The following is a 24,627-nucleotide window of genomic DNA, read 5'->3' as shown; positions in this document are numbered from 1 at the left end:
ATCCAAACAGTACAGGAGCAATTGGATGTGGCCCTTTCCAGGATTGACGAATTGGAGAACAGATCCAGGAGGTATAATATCCGGATCAGAGGTCTGCAAAACCGCCTAGAGCTTGACAGAGCCCACAGAGCACTGGGGCCACCCAGAAAGGACGGCTTACCGCGGGACATCATCGCCAAACCTCACTTTTACGCAGTAAAGGATGAAGTCATGAGACTAGCACGTTCTGTGCCCAATGTTTTGTGTCAAGGTCATCCCGTCCAAATATACGCAGACCTTTCTCCCTCCACAATGCAGCGAAGACGGTCATTGAAACCGCTACTTCTAGTCCAGGCCCAAAAGGATATAAAATATAAATGGGCATTCCCCTTTGCGGTCAAGTTCTCAGAAAAAGGGAAGAATTACTCCTTCTCCACTTTCCCTGATGGTGAAAGATTACTTCTACGCCTTAAGCTCATTTCGCAAGAACCCGCCATGGATACTTCTCATAGTATTCCAAATACTTCCAAGAGACCGACCCCCACCAGTCCTCAATCCCTACTCTGGACCAGGTCAAAGTCCAAGAAGGCTAGAGACGGCGGACCCATCTGACCTTGGTTGACACATTGGTCATATTCACCTTGAACTTTGGAGGATCTCGGATGGACCTAAGCCTGAGGATTAGACTTTCTCTGATCAGCTTAACAATTTCTTGGACACTTGCTATTACACCGTTACTTCACTTCCTTAAAAGATCGGCCCCCCCTTTTTTTTTTTTTGCAGGGGGATGTCCCCACCTTGATTTTGGGGTCCCTCCCTCCTCGATTCCCTCAGAGGGGAGGACGGGGGGACTTTCGGGTCGGACCTAGATCCGACCGAACTGGGTCTTGACTTACTTGATTCCTTCCAGTTACTGTTTTTGAAAATTGTTTCATGCATTTTTTCAGGGGCGCCCTGGCTGGGGTGGGCCCCATGTACCTCCGCCTTTCCCTCAGACTCCAGAAGGTCTCTGGGGGCGAGGTCGCTTGTTCCCTCCTGGAGCAAGCTTGACTTATTCTACAATGGTAGAAGTTCTCGAGGGGCGTCTCACAACCCCCCCCCCCCCCCCGAGAATGTATTTTCGCTTTTTTTACCTATTCTCCTTTAGTTGGATTGGGAGACCTTCCTTTCATCTCTTTTTCTCTTTCGATTCTGTTCTTTCCTTTTCTGTTCCTTGCCTTTCCCACATGTGCCTAACCTTTCAATATTTTACAGCTTGCATTACCTACGAACAAAGGGTGTTCACCTGGCTGCCTGATGTCCATCCTGACAGCTGGCAGGTTTGGGAGAGCGGAAGACATCTAAGGGTGAGTGGAGGTGGAGACAGACACAGTGACTTTTCGGATCCCCATGGCTGATCACGTACAGAGCTCCCTCAAAATAGCCACACATAATGTTCAGGGCCTGAACTCCCCCGTCAAAAGGCGAAAGATATTTGATAGTTACAAAGCACTCGGACTTGACATCCTCATGATACAAGAGACCCACTTTCCTGGGCGGTACAGTCCCAAATTAGTCCACTCTCATTTTCCCCTTTTCTATTTGGCTAATGCTGAGAATAAAACTAAAGGGGTTGCAATCTTTCTCTCCAAATCCTGTAACTTTGAATATCTCTCTGACTTCAAAGACCCAGAGGGAAGGTTTATATTGGTTAAGGGCAAAATTGAGGGTCATCTTTACTCCCTGGTCTCATACTATTCTCCCAACAAAGGGCAAGACAAGTTTTTCCAACTAATCTTGGATACTGTAACCCCCCTTATGGAAGGCACAGTCATTTGGGGGGGGGGATTCCAATGTGGCTTTTGACCAAGGTTTGGACAAATCCAAACCTCCATCTGCCCAACTTACTAGACCCACTAGGGTCAGCCTGAAAATTGCCAAATTATTCCATGACAGGGGGGATGACGGATGTCTGGCGGGAGTCTAATGCTTCAAAGAGAGACTACACCCATTACTCTCACCCGCATAATACCTATGCCAGGATTGACCATATTTTAATTCCTTCATTTGTCCTTCCGGCAGTGATCAAGGCCCAAATCAGAGACACGGTCCTGTCTGACCACTCCATGGTCATCATGTCCATACGCACTATAGCCGGTATGGCAAAGAGTGGACATTGGCGGCTAAACGAGTCCATTCTCTCTAATCCAACCACAACAACAGAAATCAATAAAGCTCTTCAAGAATATTTCACAATTAACAATATTGAGGATATCTCCGCAGAGACCCTATGGGCAGCCCATAAAGCTTGTATTAGAGGTAAAATTATTCAGATCTCCACACGAATCAAAAGAGAACACGAAGCGGACGTTGTGCGATTGGAGAGGTCATACAGGACCCTAAGGGCACAACACAAAAAGAAACCGTCTTTAGCCTTACTAGAGAATATTGACAAGCTGAGACTAGAACTTAATTTAGTTCTCACAACAAAAGCGGAGAGATCTCTCCGCTGGAGTGGCAATAAGTTTTACACCCAAAAAGAAAAGATAGGTCAGATGTTAGCGACCAAATTGTCCCCTAAAACAAGGTTTCATTCCTTGCCCAAGATACGCATAGCGGGTCAAGAACCTACGGCCAATCCAAAAAAGATTCTGGAAGCATTTCAAACATTCTATTCTAACCTGTATAGTGCTCCTCCACAGCTTCCCAGGGACTCGATCGACGATTTCCTGGACAGCCTATCCATCCCATCCTTAGACACAGAACATAGAGACAGGTTGGAAGCACCTTTTTCGTTGAGGAGGTGGCGACAGTAATCAAGGGCCTCCGTAAGGGTTCAGCCCCAGGCCCAGATGGTCTATCAGTCCCCTATTATAAAACATTTGCAGATACCCTAGTCCCACATATGACAAACTTTTTTAATTTCAAGACTCAAGGCTCCCCCTTGGGTACACAACTGAATACTGCATACATTACGGTTATTCCAAAACCGGAGAAAAATCTAGAAGAAGTTTGTAATTACCGCCCCATATCCCTGATAAATAATGACCTAAAAATTCTTACAAAAAATTTTAGCTGTCCGCATCTCCTCTTTCATTGGTAAATATATTCACAAGGACCAAGTTGGGTTTATCCCAGGTCGACAAGGCCCAGATCAAGTGAGAAGGGCAGTAGACATTGTCTCAATCTTGCAATCCAACTGGGACAGAGGTCCGAAACAACAAGGCTTTCTCCTAGCACTTGATCTGCAGAAGGCCTTTGATTCTGTGTCCTGGCAATATCTCCTCCCCCTACTAGAGCGATGGGGCTTTGGCCCGAGATTCCTGGGGGTGATACAAGCTCTCTATTCCAACCCCAAGGCCCTAATCCGAATCCAAGGGTACTATTCTTCCCCAATAGACATAGCTAGGGGTACCAGACAGGGATGCCCTCTCTCCCCAATCATTTTTGCAATGGCAATTGAAACCCTGGCAATAGCTATCCGACAGAACCCTGACATTTTGGGTGTATCATGCGGAGATCAAACTCATAAATGTGGGCACTTTGCCGATGATTTACTATTATTTCTAACCTCTCCCATTACTTCCTTACCAAACCTCTACAGGGAAATTTCAGAATTCTCTAAAATCTCTGGGCTTCAGGTTAATTATGCCAAATCACAAGCCTTGAATGTGTCCCTCCCACCTTCCACAGTATCCCTCCTCCAACAGTCATTCAAATTTGAATGGTGTCCCTCATCCATCAAATATCTAGGGATTTCCTTAACAGCGCGTACAGAATCCCTATACACAAACAATTATCCTCCCCTATACCGAAAACTTACAGCAGACATGAATAACTGGGCCAAATATGAACTTTCCTGGCTAGGCAGAATTAACTCTATAAAGATGACCTTGCTTCCTAGAATCTTATATCTATTTCGCTCCCTTCCCATCCCCATCAGAAAAGACCAGTTGCAGTCTTTACAAAGCAAAATACTCAAATTCATCTGTGGCAAGTCAGGTTACAGAATCCCCCAAAACACCCCATATAACCATAGGAAAAGAGGGGGGCTGGGATTACCGCATCTATATAAGTACTTCTTAGCCGCCAGGCTGGCTCAACTATCAGTAGTTTACTCCAAATTTGATAAACCGGACTGGGTCCACATAGAGAAACAGGCTGTCCCCCATCTTTCCCTAGACTACTTACTTTGGTGCCCCCAAAAGAGAAGACCACCCATTTTGTCCCCCTCCCTCTCTCAATCTTACGCCCTTTGGGATAGAATCCGTCACCTTCCAGCCCTGGTTTCGAAAGCGCAACCACTAGCCAATATATTTCAAAACCCAAATTTTCCACCTGGAATGGACAATAAGGCCTTCAGTTGGTGGTTGGACAAGGGCCTGTACCGCATAGGACACTATTTCACAACCAAGGGCCCTCTTACCCTAGACCAGTGTTTAACCAAGTTGGATCTCCCTGACACTGAAAAATTCAGATTCAGACAGATATCACAATTCCTACACACTCTATGGACGGAGAGACCTCTACCTCCCAAATTCACAGACTACGAGCTCTGGTGCGGGCAGGCCATGGGACAAAGGGGAGGGATATCTGTCATCTACTCTTCTCTCACTCGCCCGACCGAGAAGTCTTCCTACATGATGGCATGGGAGGCCGACCTCCAACTTGAATGGGACCTGGAGACCTGGCAAGCGGCTTGCTTTGATTCATTTCAGGGTATTTTAAATACTTCCTTGATGGAAGCAAACTTAAAAGTTCTCATGAGGTGGTATATGACTCCCGCCAGACTTGCGGCCATCTACCCATCATCAGATCCCAGTTGTTTTAGAGGATGCCAACTCCTGGGTTCGATGGTGCATGTCTGGTGGGAATGCCCCCGAATTAGACCAGTCTGGAAGAAGATTTTTAACCTCATCTACACAGTCACTAAATGCTCGGTCCCCAGGTCAGCATCTGTTGCTCTCCTAAACGCTCGGATTCCGGGTATATCCAAGCCCAATCAGAAGCTGATCCGATTTATGCTCCTCGGGGCTAAAATTACCATCGCTAGGGCTTGGAAACAACCCAGGGTTTTCATTAAAGCGGTAAACCGCAAGATTTTGTGGATCATGATGCAGGAAAAGCTGGCCAGCATCCTATCTAACACGAAACAAAAATTTGAAGCTGTATGGGAACCATGGGCGTCCCACTGTGGTTTATCTCTAGATACTGGGGTACACCCTGGGCAACCTGCATCCTCCAGCTCTAGTTAGGCACATGCTCCCTTCCCTTTCCTTTTCTCTTCCCCCCACTTCTCTTTCTCTTTCCTACCTCTTATCCTTTTAAGATAGTTGTTTGACTTAAGGGTAATGTTTTATATTCGTTTTTTTATAAAAAACAATTTGGCAACACTATAGGCCTAATTGAATTCGTAAGTACGAGCTAGAAGTGCACTGAAGTCAAATTCGAACCCACTAATTTTCTTACGTATGCTTTTATTGGAGGGGGTGGATTGGGGGGGGGGGCCTGGCCGGGGCACAGAATGATCCCATTAGGGGTGCCCGGGACAGGTAGGACTCCCCTGAGCGAGTGACTACTATATTCATTTTTTTCCTCCCCTTCCCCTGTTAGCAAGCTCGTATATTTCCTTTAATCAGCCTACAATCGGGCAATATGAAGTCGGTTGAGGCCTTGTTGCTGACATTTTGCCTTATTTGTTGAATGTTTTGATGTTGTAGACACGGCCTTTGGTCATACTGTAATTGTATTCTATATTTGGAAAAATAAAAATCTATTGAAAGGAAGGTTCAGTCGCTGTAGATCTGAGGGGGACATGCAAGTAAAATAAAAAAAACAGCATTTTTGCTTTCACATAATTGGATGATAAAATTAATAGAGCTTCACCTAATTACAAAGTTTCCCCTTAGATCTACAGCGACTGCACTTACAAGTGCGCTTGTAGTGCAAAAAAAAAAAAAAAAAAAAAAAAAAAGAAAAAGAAAAGCTCACAGCAGTGCAGTATCGCAGTGACCACCAATTAGTGTGCCGATGTTTTGTCGAGAAATACCCCGTTGAATAATGCCCGCCCTCCGAACATCGGAATTTACGATCACCTGTGCACAATAGCCGACATTGTGCCACACGCTCCCGATGCTGGTGCAAGTTTGCTAAGGGCGGATTTCTTCATGGTGGGCACATGTCCTAAAAAGGCCCTGCATACACGTCTAGGAAGAATTGCAGAGATATATTTGTTTAGGACATGTGTTTGACTTTCGTGGAAAAATTATGCCCCCATCTTAACAGCACTGGCCATCATTACAAATTACGCCCCTCACGAAGAAATCCGCCCCTTGCACTAGCATCGGGAGCGTGTGGCACAATGTCGGCTATTGTGCGCGGGCGCCATCTACAGCTGATCCTAAATTCCGATGTTCGGAAGCTTTCGGCGGCTCTGTACTGCGCAAGCGCAGCGCATACGCAGATCCAGGTGGGCATTATTCGATACATGCACTAATATAAGCCCTCATAACAAAATATGAAAATGAATCCACAGGCTGAAAAAAAAATTAAATAAAAGCATAGAGGGACAAAAGAACTATGAAGTACAGAACGGTCAGCAAATTTAAACTCTCCAAACACTGACTGTACCAAACCCCCCCCCCCCCCCCCACACACACACACAGACACAGACACACACACACATATAAAAATCTCAATTCATAGATTTGTACATCATAAATTAAAATTCAAATTAATAAAAAAATCCACATTAAAAACTAAAAATAAAATAACAGATGTGTCACTCCTTAAACTGGTTAACTATAGTTGTTGATTGGGCTGCAACTAACGATTATTTTCATAATCGATTAGTTGGCCGATTATTGTTTCGATCAATCAGATAATAGCCTTAAAAAAAAAAAAAAAAATTGCATTTTTAATTTTCTTTGGGCCAATTTGTTGTTGGGCAGATTACAAAACACAAATTCCCGCAAAAACACATTACATACTTTTCTGCAGCTTCTCCATTGAAGTATATTGTACAAAAAAAAAATTGCACCGTTTTGCATTAAAAAGTCCTTGCCCTTTCCAAATACGCAGCAGCTGAAAAAAAATCATGGATGTGAACGTGTCCCATAGGAAAACATGTAAATGAACTGTAGCGCGTTTCTGCAAAAAGCACCAAAAAACAACTAGTTAGGTGTGAACTAGAGGTGCACCAAAATGGAAATTTCAGAACCGAAACGAAACCGAAATAAAAAAAAAATGTCAGTCCGAAACCGAAAATTACTTTTCTGTTATAATTGTATGTTAAAACACCACCCCCACCTCCTGCCACCATCACCCTCCTGTCCCACAACCTCCTGCCACAGTTCCACCATCACCTCCTGCCCCACAACCTCCTGCCACCATCTTCTTTATTACCTTGAAGCTGGGCTGGACTCTGGGCTGTGCTGTCACGGCTCCTGCCTCTGCCTATGGCGAGTGTCACTGCCAAAGTGTCCCTCCTGACTCAATCGGCTATTCAAAAATGGCGCCGGGTGGCACCATTACGTATCTGTCCATACGCCGCCCGGCCGAGCGGATACGAGCTTTCCCGAGCCCGAAGCCATCCGGCATAACAGCTGTTTTCGGCCGATATGTATCGGCACCGATATATCGGTGCATCCCTAGTGTGAACCCAGGCCTGAGACGTTTAGTAACATAATAGGGGTTAAAATAACAAACATAAGTACAAAAAGAGCAAATAATCGCTACTGTAAGGGGTTCATTTTTTTTACTGTGCGACAGGGAAAGTAATATTTACAGTAGGGATTTGCTTTTTTTGTACTATAAAAGGGCTCATTTTAGTTTTTTTAACCCCATTATGTTCCTGACGATTAATCGATTATGAAAATTGTAATCGATTAATTTAATAATCGATTAGTTGTCGATTAATTGATTAGTTGTTTCGGTCCTAGTTGTTGATACACATTACTACTGTAGATTAATCCACCACCAATTTAATAATAAAAAAAAAAAAAAAAGATATAGAAATTTCAATACATAGCATACACTATCTCCTTTTAACTTTTTCTCTAGCTTATAGCAACGTTTGGAAGACTATTAGGGCCCTTTCACACGATGCGGATCAGTAATGATCCCCTTCCGTGTGTCGGCAAGCTCAGCGGGGATCGCTCCGTATATCCCCGCTGAGCCGGCGGCTGACAGGGCGGTCCCCGCACACTGTGCAGGGACCACCCTGTCTTTTCTCTGCTCTCCCCTATGGGGGATCGGATGAACACGTACCGTGTGTCCGTGTTCATCCGATCCGCACATGGAAGAAAAAATAGGGTTTTCTCTCGTCCGCAAAATCGGATCTTTGCAGAGGCGGGGGAACAATGTATGTCCCATTTTACTCCGCAAACGGATGGATGAAAATGCGGACATACGGTCCGCACATGTGAAAGGGGCCTTAGGCCCCTTTCACACGGTCAGTTTTTTTTAGGCGGACCTCAACGGACGCCTCGTGTACCTCTATGGAACGACAGATGTCAGCGGTGAAATGTCCGTTGACATCCGACAAAAAGTGTGATGGATGGAAACCCCATTTTCCATCCATCTGGCTGATCGGATGAAAACGGACTCTACGGTCCATCTTCATCCGATCCCCCATAGAGGAGAGCAGCGCTCTGACAGGTCGGTCTCTGCACGGTGCTTTTACGGCATTTGAGCTTTTATTTTGTCTGCCTAAAAGCCTGAAGAAGCTTGTGCTTTTTTTTGTGCCAATTTGTGCCTTTTTATTTAGCTTGCATGTTTATTTTTTTCTGCTCGAAAGCTCCTCTCAAAAACGCGAGTTTGATGGGGGACTTTTTTTTTAACCTGTAAGAGCATATGCCTGAAAAAACCTGAAAAGGCCATAGCGTGCAGGAACACATTGGCTAACATGGAGGGGAGTTTCTAGGCAGAAAACAAGAAGAGCTTCAAAAAAGCTCAAAAGCCTGTAGAAGAAGCTTCTAATGCCGCGTACAGACGGTCGTTTTTTGTGATGAAAAAAAATGAAGTTTTTGAAAACGTCATTTAAAATGATCGTGTGTGGGGGAAAACGTTGTTTTATGTCTTCTGAAAAACGACAAAAAAAAATTCGAACATGCTTGAATTTATTGTCTCGTTTTTCAAAACGTCGTTTTTTGTTTCACAGAAATTGACCGTGTGTAGCAAAAAACGACGTTTAAAACGACGTTTTTAAACCCGCGCATGCCCAGAAGCTAGTTTCAATGGAAAAAAGTGGTGAAACGTAACCTCGCTTTGCTAGAGCATTGTGAAAAAACGATGGTGTGTAGGCAACGTCGTTTTTGAAAATGATGTTTCAAAAACGTCGTTTTATTTCACGATTTAAAACGTCGTTTATTTTTCATCACAAAAAACGACCGTCTGTACGCGGCATTAGAGATGCAGTGTGCATGATCCCTTAAACGATATGTTTATCTTTGTTCACGTTTTTTTTTTCTTCTAAACCCTAGCCCCCCCCCCCATATACCAATATAGCATTAATGTACTTATTTTGCACAATATCAAAGCTTTCCATTAAATCTACATTTTGAAGTTTTGTGGGTTGCTTATTTTTTACTTTGCAGAATTTGCCACTCTTTTTTTTTTGTTGTTCACATGTCAAAATGTTTGTTTGCCTCTGTGTTTGGTGTGCCGTTAACAATTAATGGCACTGAAAGCGAAACTAGTAATTTTAGGCATATAAGGTGCAATCTGATTGCACTCCTTTAGGATTTACCAATTTATATAACAGGAGGAAACAGCCAATCACTCTGCATCAGGCAGGCCCTTGCACTACATAATTGATGGCAGATCCTCTTCTCCTCCTCCTCCGGTGTAGGGGTAAGTTTAGCAGTCTTCTAAGCAGTGGATCTTGGTTTGATTCCTGGCTAAAGAACTTAAAGAGGAACTGCAGTCTTCTCAAATAATTTCTGAAGCTTCCCTCCAACCACTTTGCATATTATTTTATGTATACTGTGATTCTCTACTTGTGCTCTCATTGGCCTTTTTATGACTCACCCCCTCCCTTCCTGGCAAACTCTCACGAAAGTGAGAGAGAGAGCTGTGCATGATGTCATACACCTAGGCCTTTTTATCAGACAAGAAAAACAAGTGGACTGTACAGTAAAATCTTGGATTGCGAGCATAATTAGTTCCGGAAGCATGATTGTAATCCAAAGCACTTGTATATCAATGTTAATTTTCCTATAAGAAATAATGGAAACTCAAATGATTTGTTCCACAACCATCTATTCATAGGTCCTTCAGTTTATAGTCCATATAAAAAGATTATAGCAATGTGATAAGTTGTGTAACCATAAAATGTCAATCCACAGGGGGATAAGAAGAAAAATCCAGAAAGAGCTACAGGAGTATAAAAAGAGAAGAGAGGCGCCTCCAAGTGTGGCAATATGGTTACATTTAATGAAGGTACAACATTTAGCAACTCACATGAATGAATGAATGAATGAAAAACTTATAAAGCGCGGCGCATGCGAACTGAATCGCTTCTGGGCGCTAGTTGTTCGTGTCTCATGACATCAAAAGAGCAGAGTTTTGATTCGTCTTCTGAAAGTCAGGTGGTTTTCCTCCAACCGAATGCTGGTTGGTAAAGCGTTCCATAGTCTAGGACCCTGAAAAGCAAACCTTCTTTCTCCTTTGGACTTGTATTTGGTTTTTGGTACCCTGACCAGATTTTGGTCGGTGGATCGCAGAACGCGATTCGAATTGTGAGGTTCTATCTTGTCGCAAAGATATTGCGGAGCCTTCCCATGGATGCACTTATGTGTCAGGCAGAGTGCTTTAAATGCAATTCTGTCTTTTACTGGCAGCCAGTGAAGGGTTCTCAACGAAGGTGAGATTGATTCCCATTTTTTTTTCCCAGTGACCAGTCTGGCGGCCGTATTCTGAACGACTTGCAGACGGGAGATTTGGTAATTTGGGAGTCCGAGGTACAGGGCGTTAGCATAGTCCAGTCTGGAATTCACGATTGTTCCCACCACGACTGCTACGTCTTCTTTGGGGATAAATTGAATAAGTCTGCATAGTAGGCGCAACAGATGGTGCGCTCCGCTGACTACTGACCCTATTTGTGCGTCCATTGTCATGAAGGTGTCGAAGATGACCCCGAGACTTTTGACTTTGGAGCTAGGGGTGATGATTTGGCCCAGAATGGGCGGGGGTGTCCAGGTTGTTGCCAGTTGACTCTTTCGGCTGGCGTGAAACATAAGGAGTTCTGTTTTTGAACTGTTGAGTTTAAGATAACTCTTAGTCATCCAGTTTTCTATCAAAGAGAGACATTTCTCTAAACTGAGATGATGATCCTTTTTGTTGCAGATGCGAAAATACAGTTGCGTATCGTCTGCATAAGAGTGATAGAGTAGTTTTTGGCTACTGATAATATCAAAGAGAGGGCGAAGATAGATGTTGAAAAGCACCGGTGACAGGGGGGATCCTTGGGGGACTCCACATGACACCGTGCGCTTTTCCGACGTGAAACAACCCAATTTAACTGTTTGTGATCGGTTTTCAAGAAAGGAAGAAAACCATGGTAAATCACCTTCTGCGACTTCTGCTACCTTGGCTAGTCGCATCAGTAACAGTTTGTGGTCTACCGTGTCAAAGGCTGCGCTTAGGTCCAGCAGAACCAGGAGACAAGATTCTCCTTCGTCTGCGGCCTCGAGGGCATCGTCCCATATTTTGAGTAAGGCCGTTTCTGTCCCGTGTCCGGGACGGAAGCCTGATTGTAATGGATCCAGTAGATTGTGGGTATCTAGATGCTGTTGCAGCTGTTGTACCACTACTTTCTCCATTATCTTGGAGAGAACATTTAGGCCTGTTATGGGACGGCGGCGAGTTGGGTCCTTGGGATCCAGGTTAGGTTTTTTCAAGATGGGCTGGATTGTGCCCTCTTTCAACAGGGATGGCACTGTGCCTTCCTTAAATGACTGGTTTATAAGCTGTGTGATGGGTGGTGCCAGGATGTCGGCACATTCCTTCAGCAGTTTGGTGGGGATGATATCATTGGGCGATGTGCTGTTCCGCAAAGCACCAATGATATTTTTTGTGGTATCGATGGAGATCGGTTCCAGAGTGAACTTTGTTGATTGTAGAGCGTTTCTGTGGGTGTTTTGTGGTTGATTGACGGTGGGGTTGAGGGGGGTATTGTTTTGCATGATGCTTTCCCGGATTCTTTCAATTTTGTTGATGAAGAAATCCGATAGTTCATTGCAGAACTCTTGGGTGTCTGAGTTGGGGACTTCAAGACATCCTGGGTTCATGGTCTGGGTGACCATCTTGAAGAGTTCGCGGGGGCGGTTTAGGGCGCTGTTAATCGCCATAGAAAAATGATGTTTCTTGGCTTTGAAGATTTCTTTATGATATCGTGTTGTTATTGCCTTGTAGATGATGAGGTTATCCTCTGCAGGACTTCTTTTCCAGGCGGCTTCCGCCCTTCTGCGCTCTTGCTTCAGAAGCGACAGCTGGTTGTTGAACCAGCCGGACTTTCTTTTTCGGATGCAGGCTTTGCGTTTCGGTGCTACTAAATCGGCTGACTGTAGCAGGGCTGCGTTTATGGCATCCAGTGTATCTGCGGCTGTTTGATGTGGATGGATTGTTTTGATTCTGTTTCCAAAGGTAGATTTGAAGAGTTCCGAATGGAGCTTCTTCTGAGATCTAGCCCAGTGTATTGTCACCGGCTTGGGTGCTTTTATCACTGGGGGAATTTTGGAGATTATGAAATTAATTGCATGGTGGTCTGTCCATGGCAATGGTTCATTTTCTAAAATGCTTATTTTCAGATTTTGTCTGAAAATTAGGTCGAGTGTGTGACCTGAAGCATGTGTTGGCCCGCATATAAGTTGCTGTAGCCCTAATCCCTCCAGGTGATCAATGCAGGCGTCCGCAATGGGATCCTGTGCGGAGTTGGCCCACAGATTAAAGTCCCCGAGCAGCAAAAGGTGTTTGCTGTTAAGGGTATAAGTGGATATAAACTCCGTTAATGATGGCAAAAACTGCGATTTTGGCCCAGGTGGCCTATAGCAGAGGAGAATGTGAACAGTCTCCTGGGGGGAAGTTTGAAGTTGAAGAGTAAGGGTTTCCATGAATGGAAGAGGATTTTGAAGGGCTGGCTTAGTGATTGTAATGCGATTCTTGTGGATCACCGCCAGGCCTCCTCCTCTTTGCCCTATTCTGTTTTCCGTTATAATGCGATAGTTTTCTGGCACCAATTCTCCGAGAATGGTGTTGCAGTCGTCTGAGAGCCAGCTTTCTGTAATAAAGAGGCAGTCTAGATCGTTTTGTAGTAAGAAATCGTGGATTTCTAATCGGTGTTTTACTGCCGATCTTGTGTTGATCAAAGCACATGATATGTGCTCGAGCTGGGTTAAATAGTTAAAATTTTTGATGGTCGATCGTCGATCGAATCTCAAAAGTTGCTCTATTTTTAAGGCCTTTTTGGTGACGGCTGGTAATGCTGTTGCGAATTGTCTCAGACCCCGAATAGAGTGCGCAGAGTATCGCAGATTAGCCATTGTCGCCAGTCACATTGTCATCAGTCTTTCCTAATTGCGGCAGCCGCGAATGAGGCCTGGTCTGGCGCGGATGCGGGAAGAGCCGCCGGACGTGATGGGTGGAAGACTGTCCAAGTGAGCCGTCACTCGTTGAGTCTTCTCTCCCCGATTGGTCCAGAGGAAGGCGAAAAACCCCAGGCGTGCTGTGCCAATCTGCAGCGATCGGGGGAAAAAATTCCTTCCTGACCCCTTAACGGCGATCGGTGCAACCCTGGATCAATTGGCTAGGGGGGTGTGGTGGACCCTGCCTGGCTGCACTATCCCTGGGGAGAGCCGACTCGTTTGAGAGCGTCCTGCTCTCACTATCCCTGGGGTGAGCAGACTAAGATGAGAGCGTCTGCTGCACCGCTGAATCTATATAGCAAGAGTTCCAACTTTATTAGCTGCAAGCTTGTTCTGGATCAGTGATTGAAAAAAATAATGAAGACTCCTGTCTTACCTCCTGTTTCAAACTCCTGGTTTTTAACTCGCACTTTTGATCAAAGAATGCACTTCTGATCAGAGAGTCCACATGTGAAGCCACCATCACATGGTTGATGATTAAAAGAGGCACATCCAAGTATGCAGGCATCCGGGTTAAAGCGATCCACAAAGACAGTCCTCCCCGCAGGCTCTCATCACTATCAGTCTGCAATCAGGAAGACTACCCTGCAGTAGAGCGATCTGAAAGTGAGGCTTGAACCACTTGTGGAGCACAACGTGGAAGGGACGACATCAATGGCGGTGAGGAGAATGGTCTATGTGGACATCTTTTCCCCCGGATTCCTGCATACTTAGATGTGCCTGTTTTAATCATCAACCATATGTTTCTAAATGTTGTATCTTCATTAAATGTAACCATATTGCTACACTTACAGGCGCCTCTCTTCTCTTTTATACTCAGTTGTGACATGACGCTACTCTTATATCAAGAAATCACTTGTATATCAAGTCAAAATGTCTTGCAAAACACTCTCAAACCAAGGTTTTACTGTATAGGATATTTACTGGCAGAAGAAAAAATGTTTTACTATCCAAAGTTAAAAGAACAAGGGCAGAAGATTTAATAGATGGAAAGATGAAAAAAATACGGAAGTTCAGCTTTAATTGCTATGAGCTAGGAGTTAAAAGGAGATGGTGTGTGCTATTTAGATTCTATATATATTTTTTATATTAAATTGATGGTGGATTAATAGTCTACAGTGGTAAGGGGTTTATAATTATATTAGTATATCCAGTTAGGCAGTGCACATTTGTAAGTTTTGTTTTTAGTTTCAAAGGGTTTTACATTTTTTATTGTGGATTTATTTTGTTATTAAAATTTAACCTGGATGGAGTTCTGTACCATCAGTGCTTGGAAGGTTTAAATTCATGCGCTGACCGTTCTGTACAACATAGCGCTTTTGTCACTCTAGGCATTTATTGAAATATTTTTTGATTAATGTTATATGCTGTTAAATGAGGACTTGTATTAGTGGATGTATAGTAACAAACCAGCTGATTTATGTTTGGCACATTGATCGGGAAATTGCCCTATATAAAATCGGCAAGCATAGAGGTGCAGTTAGGCTCCATGAGGAAGTTCATTGGATGAAATTTGTCACTTTGATGTGAGGCAAATTTGACTGGTGAGAGATTCACCACACATTTTGGAAGTGGTGATCATGAATTCAAGCACAGGTGGAAGTTTATTTTATTGAAGATTTGTGAACACTAGTGGTGACACTTAACATCCACGCAGCAAAGACTCTCCTTCTGTTCCAACTTCTGGTACGGTGTGCATGATGATGTCACAGCCAACGTATGTTTCATCATAGTAGACGTCATCAGGCCATATGCGCTAATGGCATCCCCTACAATGAAATGCGTTGAACAGGGATAGCAGGTGCAACATCACCCACACTGCATTGGAAATTGGACTTTTTAAAAAAAAACTTTATTACCCTATAAGAGTCCACTCTTCTTTATGTAATCATTGGCAGAGAATGTCTGAGCACCTTCCAGGATTGTAGAGCAGTGATCAGGACCACTCAGAGCTGTTAAACATTTGCTGACTTGATTTATTATCAACATTGTCAGTGCTGGGAGAGAACTATAAAAACTATAAACAAAGTAACATTTAGTTCTTTTAGATCAAAGGAATAAACTTCGGTCTGTAAATGAGGTCAGTTTAACCACTTAAAAGGCTAAACCTTTTTTTGACACTTGTTGCTTACAAGTTAAAATCTGTATTTTTTTGCTAGAAAATTACTTAGAACCTTCAAACATATATACACAGTGGTACCTTGGATTACAAGCATAATTCGTTCCAGAAGAATGCTTCTAATCCAAAACACTCGTATATCAAAGCGAGTTTCCCCCATAGGAGTCAATGGAAACTCAGATAATTCATTCCACAGTGACATCTATTCCTGTCCTTAGATGCCGAAAAGGCGTTTGATATGCTGGACTGGGAATTCATGTTAGCAAACCTATCCCATATAGGACTTGGCCCAAGTATGCTTAGGTGGATAGGGGCTCTGTATTCAAACCCCTCGGCCCAGGTAAGGGTAAATGGCACCCTGTCAGACAGCTTTTCACTTTTTAATGGGACCCGGCAAGGATGTCCGCTATCGCCCCTCTTATTCGTCCTATCATTGGAGCCATTATTGGAAACAATACGAATGAATCAGGAAATAGAAGGGATAAAACTGGAGAGAAGGGAGTACAAGATATCTGCATTTGCGGATGACATGATGCTATATGTATCTAATCCTAGGGTGACACTGCCTAAGATAATGTCGGAATATGAACAATATGGGGAGATCTCGAATCTTAACATCAATAAAGAGAAACCGGAGATACTGAGCATATCGTTAAGCCCACAAGACCGTAGGGAACTGGAGGTCCTCTATCCATTTAAATGGAAGCAGAGGGGGATGAAATATCTAGGTATTTTCTTGTCCAGCACAGAAAGATACTTATATGAAGATAATTACATACTATTATTGAATAAAGTATAATCAGAATTAAAAGGATATAATGTAGATAGAGTATCATGGTGGGGAAGGATCAATACTATAAAGATGATGATTTTGCCTAAAGTTCTATATATTTTCCAAACACTTCCGATAAAAATTCCAGAAATGTACTTTAAGGTCCTGGAAAGGATAATAGGGGGCTTTATATGGGGGGGGGGGAAGCCCCGTATAGCAGCAGAGACCCTGATTAGACCTAAAGAGGAAGGAGGAGTACAGTTGCCGGACTTTAAAAGGTACTATGAGGCGTCGGTATTAAGGACTATAGACTGGATTCAGGGTGAGGGAGGAAGTAAAAAAAAGGGGGTGGAAATTGAAGAAAGTTTAAGTAAAAAAGAGCTGGGAAATGCAATATGGGTACCGAGGCAATATAGAGGAATGCCTCGGGATATTCCTGTAATAACAAAAGAAACTTTCAGAATATGGGATAAGGTTTGTAGGAACAAAAAATGGCTTTATAATAGTCCGCTATTGCCACTTACGGGGACAGACTTCTTCCCTCCGGGCAAGGGAGGGGGTATGTACCTGAGATGGGCAACCTCTGACACTCTGAAATTAAAGGACGTAATGAAGGGTAGTGAACTATGTTCGGTGGTAGAACTCCAGGAAAAATATGGGCTGTATCCAGGGGACAGATGGAGGCACAGACAAGTTCAACATTTTGTAAGCACTTTGCCAAAACCCCTGCGAGCTATGAATGAATTAAATCAATGGGGAAAATATATGACCCAAGGGGGACTGGGAAGACAGGGAATATCAAGTATTTACAAAATGTTGACAACTAAGATAGGGGAGGGAAAATAATAGAAAGCTGGGAAGTAGAACTCAATCAAACTATATCCAATGAAAAGAAGAGACAGGTATTGGACTACGTTCAGGCTACATCGATGGATGCAAAAGTAAAAGAAACGAACTATAAGCTACTTACTAAATGGTATTATGTCCCAATGAAATGACATAGAATGAATAGTGAGGCATCCCCCCCTATGCTGGAGAGAGTGTGGGATGGAAGGTACCCATGCCCACATATAGTGGCAGTGTCCCCCCATACAGGTATATTGGAGGGAGATATTGGTGCTGTTAAAAAAAATAAGTGGATATGAGATAAAATATGATCCATGGGAATGTATGTTCCATACTACGAGTTTATCTAGGAAAAAGTATAGAGGTTCCCTGGTCCCGTTCCTATTGAATGGAGCCAAGGCACTAATACCTAGGAACTGGAGGAAAAAAAGAAGTACCCTCGATGGGGGAATGGTTTTTAAGAAATTGATAAAATAAAAAATGGAGGAACTATGGTCCTTTCGTATGAGGGGGGAGGGAATGTAGGGGAATAGAGGAGATCGGTAGTCTGGACTCCTTCCTGTGTGCTCCCCCCCCCTTTCCTTTTTTATTTTTTTGTTTCCCCTCTTTTTTTTTTTTTTAAGTATATACACAATAAGGGGAATTATCCCCCATGTAGTCATTTTTTTTATTATTATTTTTTTCCGGTTATTTTCCACAATATAGGGGAATTGTTTTTCTTTTTATTCCCCTTATTCTTATTTTTTTATTAACACTGTAGTATCTACACTATAGGAGGGATCTTCTCCCCCTATAAAAATATATATATTTTTTTCTCTTTCTTCACACTTAAAGCGGGAGTTCACCCATTTAAAAAAAAAAAAAAAAATCTCCCCTTAGCTTCCTGCTCGTTCGGTCTAGGGGAATCGGCTATTTATATTAAAATATGTGCAGTACTTACCCGTTTTCGAGCTGCATCTTCTTCCGTCGCTTCCGGGTATGGGTCTTCGGGAGCGGGCGTTCCTTCTTGATTGACATTCTTCCGAGAGGCTTCCGACGGTCGCATCCATCGCGTCACTCGTAGCCGAAAGAAGCCGAACGTCGGTGCGGCTCTATACTGCGCCTGCGCACCGACGTTCGGCTTCTTTCGGAAAATCGTGACGCGATGGATGCGACCGTCGGAAGCCTCTCGGAAACCTGTCAATCAAGAAGGAACGCCCATTCCCGAAGCCCATACCCGGAAGCGACGGAGAGGATGCGTCTCGTAAACGGGTAAGTACTGCACATATTTTAAAATAAATAGCCGATTCCCCTAGTAATAACGAGCAGGAATCTAAGGGGGAAAAGTGCCCTCTAAGGGTGAACCCCCGGTTTAAGTATTTACACAAGGGGAATCAACTCCCCCCAGAATAATTTTTTCTGTCTTTTTCACGACTTTCTTTTTTTTTTTTTCTCTCTTCTTCTCTCACACTTAGTATAAACACAACAAGGGGAATTAATTCCCCCCAGAATAATTTTTTCTGTCTTTTCACTTTTTTACGACTTTCTCCCTTTTTTTCCCCCCTCACACTTAAGTACATAAAAAGGGGAATTAACTCCCCCCAGAATAATTTTTTCAGTCTTTTCACAACTTCCCTTTTTTTTCCTCTCTCTTACCCCCCCTCCCCCTTTGTCTGCCCTCCATCATGGGTAGTATGGCCCTGTCCCTTGAAGTCTCCCATAGAAAATATAAAGGGAAAATTAGTCCTGTGGGCAAAATGGGAGGGAGAAATCCAGGAGTAGTATTGGTAGAAGATGTCTCCTTCTCTTTTTTCTTCTTAGTGTAAGAGGTACTTACTGAGACCATGTATGTTGTTAGTCTGTATGTTGTTTTTTATGTCATATTTATTGTATCGTCTTGGAAAAAACTTAAAAAATAATTTTGGAAAAAAAAAATAACACAGTGACATCTATTATATACAGTATCGCGCATGTGGCCAGAGGTGTGGGGGGGGGGGCGCCGGAAACACTCGGAGACCACTCAGATGCACTCTGAGACACTCGGGAGCAGAGTGTTTCCGAGCGGCTCCGAGTGTCACCAGCGCCCTCCTGCACCCCTGGCCAAATGCGGTACTGCACAACCGAGAGGCTTGAATACCGCTTGTTTTGTGAGACAACGCTCGTTAACCGCGATACTAGCAATCCGAGGTATTAAATCATTTTTTAGCAGAGACCGTAGAGAATAAAATGGCAGTTGTTGCAACATTTTATATCACTGTATTTGCACAGCGGGCTTTCAAACGCAATTTATTGGGGGGAAAAATACACTTCAATGAATAAAAAAAAAAAAAACAGTAAAGATAGCCAATTTTTTTTTGTATCATGTAAAAGATGTTACACCGCGAGAATCATGATTTTTATTCCAAGCAATATATATATATATATATATATATATATATATATATATATATATATACATATATATATATACATATATACATACATATATACATACATACACACACACACACACACACACACACACACACACACACACACACAGTTTATGATTTCTTGGCCAGTTTTCAGAGAATATGAATAACACAAAAACATTTTCACTCATGGTTAGTGTTTGGATGAAGCCATTTATTACTATCAACTGTGTTTACTTTTTAAATCATAAATCTCAACAGAAACTACCCAAAACGGACGTTGATCAAAAGTTTACATTTTTGGCCCGATAACATGCACACACGTTAACACAAAAGGGGTTTGAATGGCTATTAAAAAAGGTAACCATCCTCCCCTGTGATGTGTGTGTGTGTGTGTGTGTGTGTGTGTAAAGGTCAATGAGGTTCTGGACTCCTGATAGACCCTTGCATCTTTCATCCAGTGCTGCACCGACGATTCTGAGTCATGGGGAAAGCAAAATAATTGTCAAAGGGTTCTGCGGGAAAAGGTAGTTGAACTGTATAACAGGAAAGGAATTAATAAATATCCAAGGAATCGAGAATGCTAATCAGCAGTGTTCAAACTCTAATCAAGAAGAGGAAAATTAGGGGTTCTGTTGAAACCAAACCACAGATAGCTAGACTTCAGATCTACCCCTCAGATTTACAGCGACTGCACTTGAAAGTGCACTTGTAGTGCAAAGTGGACTTGCCTTTCGTAAATAACCTCCAGAATGTTGTACAGCCATATACATATTTATGCCAGTACTTTTGTATATCTGTGTTGAGCTGCATCCTTTTATTGTGTTCTATGGTCAGCTGTACACACAGCCCATCCCAATGGATGATTTTCAACAGGTTCTGTAGGTTCTTGCATGCTGTAGTCCCCTTGGTGGCCATGTGCAAGAGACCTTATGCTACCGTTTGGGATAATTCTACTTCAGGTCTATGGGTCAGACAGAACAGGTAAGTGAGGTGAAAGTATCTAATAGAAGACTACAATAAAAAAAACTACTAGTCAAGTGAAAAAGGTTTAAAACATTGGTTAAGACTGTTCTGCTGCCTGTATCTCCCAATAAGGAAACTGCCCCTCATTGTCTGTACAAGTAATATACATTGCATAGAACAGAAAAAGTGAGGAGGAATATTTTTTTCTAGGACACAGACTACATTTCAAAACCCTCCCTTTCCAAAACTGAATATAAAAAAAAGTTTTGGAAAAAATCAGGGTTAATTTGCATAGTGTTTCAAGCCATGGGTTAAAAAAATCCCAGCCACAGCACTACCAGCATAGAGTTTGAATGTTCTCCCTGCACATGTGTAAATTTCCTCTGGTTACTCCAGTTTTCTTGCACTCTCCAAAGATATGCTGGTAGATTAGCAATAGGAGGAAGGAGATGGACAGCCGCACTACGAAATAACTTTTCAAAAAAGTTGTCTTTTATTTTTCAAGCAGGAACATGCATAATCACCACAACCATAAACCAGGACAGCCGACTAGTTTCGCACTCTTGCTAGTGCTTAATCATGGCTCATAATCATTAGCCATGATTAAGCACTAGCAAGAAAAATAAAAGACAACTTTTTTGAAAAGTTATTTCGGAGTGCGGCTGTCCATCTCCTTCCTCCTATTGCTACTGCTACGTGCATTGCCAGCACCTTGGTAATCCGACCGTCCCTGATTGTCTATAGGGCTCACCTGGAGCGGAGAAAATCTTCTTCTGTCCATTTGGATTTTGCATGCTGGTAGATTAATTGGCTTGTGTCTAAATTGGCCCCAGTATGCATTAATGCGAGTTAGAGACCAGGGCTGTGGAGTCGGTAGATAAATGTTCCGACTCCTCAGTTTTTTGTACTTAGACTCCGACTCCTCTGTATTAATATGCAAATGTATTTTATACATTCCTTGAAGGAAAGAAAGGCAACATACATGTCATTACCACAGGAGTTTTTATAGCCTTAGCTGAATGACAGCAGTTTTTCCAATGGTTTACAGCTTCAGTCTTGAACTATTGACCCTCCATTCCCTTCACTTATACAAGTGTCTCTAGTCCTGCAAAAAAACATTTACATTTACTTAATCCCTTATCAGTGAGAGGCTAAGTTACCCATGGGCGCTGCGTTCCCTGTAACAGCAGAACACAACACTATAGAAAGTATAAGTATTGCCGCTCCTAATTGTGCGTTGCGTGCCATATAGTGAAGCACATGAAAAGCATGCTTCTTCACGGTCACTTAACGAGTTCGTTTTGCGGTTACGTGAGGCACTGCATGCATTGGTCTTTATTCTTACAGTAGAGAAGTCATTAATTATAACTTTGTGAATAGGGAAATTTAAACTTGCTTTTTTAATTCCAATCTAAATTTAGTAGGAGTCGGAGCATTGTTTGCCAACTCCGACTCCAGGTACCCAAAATCTCCTCCTACTCCACAGCACTGTTAGGGACCTTCGATTGTAAGCTCCTTAAGGGCAATGAGTGAATGTATAAAACACATATGTAAAGCACTGCGTGAATTGACAAAAAAAAAAAAAAAAAAAAAGTACTGTACCTGAAAAAAAACACACAAGTCAAGTAATTACCATTTTTAGAATGAGTATTCAGTACACTCCCAGGAAGAAGACTTGGACAAGTAAGCCCCCTACATGCACCCCTAAAATAACCCTGTGGCAAGTTCCCAAAGTAAGCTCTTCCTGTCAAAGAAAGTGGTAAATACTTTCTTGCTGTCTTTGCCAATGAACACTATTACATTTCTGGGAGGTCATCCCCAGGAGTTCCATATATAAAAAAAAACACTTCCAGAAGAGTGTGTGTGTAATAGATTTGCTAGGGGTGGTGACTGGTTTGGAGTAGGGTTGTCCCAATACTAGTATCGGTATTGGGACCGATACCAAGCATTTGCCCGAGTACTTGTACTCGGGCAAATGCTTCACCCGATACTTGTACTGTCGGCGGTGATCAGTGCGTGGAAAAGTTACAAGCACCGATAACCGCTGTATAGATTTAAAATTAATTTCTCTGCTTCTCTCTACACCCCTCCCCCCCCTGAGCGGCTTTCAGCCGTTTTAAAATCAGCGGTGATCGGTGCTTGTAACTCCCCCACACACGATCACCGCTGACTGTCCCGTGTCCTTCCTCCAGCCCCCCTCCGTGTTGCTGCAGTCTCCCTCCCTCCATGTTTCTCTCCCCTTCCGTGCTCCTCCGCCACCCCCTGGAAATGTCAGGATGGAGAGCGGAGTAGGAGCCGGTAAATCCGGCTCCTTACTGCTCCGAATGGACAGAGTCAGTAATCACTGACTGTCCATTCACGCAACTGAAACATTGTTTCAGTTTATGAATGAAGAGAAGACGCCGTCTTCTTTCATTTTTAGCGCAGCTGATGCTGCTGAGAAAGGGACTGGGGAACATGTGTCCCTAGTCCCTTTCTCTGCCTCAGAGGGGAGATGTCAGAGGTCTGTTAAGACCCCTGATATCTCACCAAAGCCCCCAACAGGGCTGAAAAAATAAATAAAAAAATAAAGAATAAAAAACATTGTAGAAAATAAAAAAAAATCAAGAAAAAAAAAAAAAACACTGACACCGCCCTTAAAAAAAATTTGTAAAAAATTAAAAACAAATTGTTAAAGATAAGAAAAAAAAATACTGACACGTGTGCCACTGTCACATGAGATTAAAAAAAAAAAAAGTATCGGTATTCGGTATCGGCGAGTACTTGAAAAAAGGTATCCATACTTATACTCGGTCTTAAAAAAGTGGTATCGGGACAACCCTAGTTTGGAGGCAGGATGGTTTGAGGGGTCATGCTTGTGTGCAAGAGTATGTGCATATGTATATGTGGCTGGGCCTCCTCCCTTAGATATTGTTTAGATTGTGCATAAAATACACAGAGAGGAATGCTCAAGATATGTTAAAGCGCTGCTTATGACCAATATACCATTTGTGCCAAAAAAAAAAAAAGTGTCAATAAGTAAAAGTGCCAGTCATATGTGATTATTATACACAAATTCGTGGAAAGTCCATATAGAAATATACAAATATGAAGAAGTCTTCCTGTTAAACAGTGCACACCACACTTCGCTGTAAAAGATGTGCCTCACAACAGATTCCAATCCGATTTGTGCTCCCTTCACCAGATTCAAATCGCAGCTCACTTTCTTTATAGACCCTAAAAGGGTCAAACATGCTCGGAACATCGTTTCTTTCTTTAGAAGTGGCTCAGCATTAATCACCTGCAGCTCCTATCCAGATCCTATGGTGGTCAAACGTGGTCTTCAATCTGTTTCTTTGACAGCGAGAGGAATGTCATGGTTGTTTCTTGCAGCTTGGCTGTGGCCTGTGTCTGCCCTGTGAGTGGTCCAGTGTCCCACCCTCCAACCCTTTCGTTTTTTTTTTGAGGTATGGCGTTTAGACCCTGGTTGTGGCATCCCTTGGAAAGTCAGCTGATACTATATAGGTGACAAATGCTGTGGTAAGCCCTGTGATTTGTATAGTGACACTATATACTTTAATTAAAAACTAAATAAAAAAATGATACACATACTTTTCTTGTACTGTCAAAATGTTTAACCTTTCAGATGCTTCAGCGGCACACCTGATAAAACAGTTCTTGACTGCTAAATGCGTCACCACAGACAAACTGGAAATGTTAACATCTAATTTATGCATTTGTACAAGTTTTGATCTTCTATGTATTTTTTATGTGGTGACTGTCATAAAAACAAAGATTACATTAAGTCATGCATTTTAACCACTTCCATACCAGGCACTTACGCACCTTCCTGCCCAAGCCAATTTTTAGCTTTCAGCGTTGTCACATTTTGAATGACAATTGCGTGGTCATGCTACACTGTACCCAAACAATTTTTTTTATCATTTTGTTCCC

General features: G+C 42.8%; 1 protein-coding gene across 2 annotated transcripts in view; it reads right to left on the bottom strand.

The window, feature by feature from the left end:
- ZNF800 (zinc finger protein 800) overlaps positions 1-24,627 on the bottom strand; it is a 97,813-nt gene that overhangs the window by 34,523 nt on the left and 38,663 nt on the right. The gene's annotated exons all lie outside the window — the stretch shown is intronic.

Source organism: Rana temporaria, chromosome 3 (assembly GCF_905171775.1).
Source record: "Rana temporaria chromosome 3, aRanTem1.1, whole genome shotgun sequence".
In the NCBI taxonomy this organism is placed as follows: domain Eukaryota; kingdom Metazoa; phylum Chordata; class Amphibia; order Anura; family Ranidae; genus Rana; species Rana temporaria.
The sequence above is the reverse complement of the archived record's forward strand: the minus strand, read 5'-3'. Positions and strand labels throughout refer to the sequence as shown.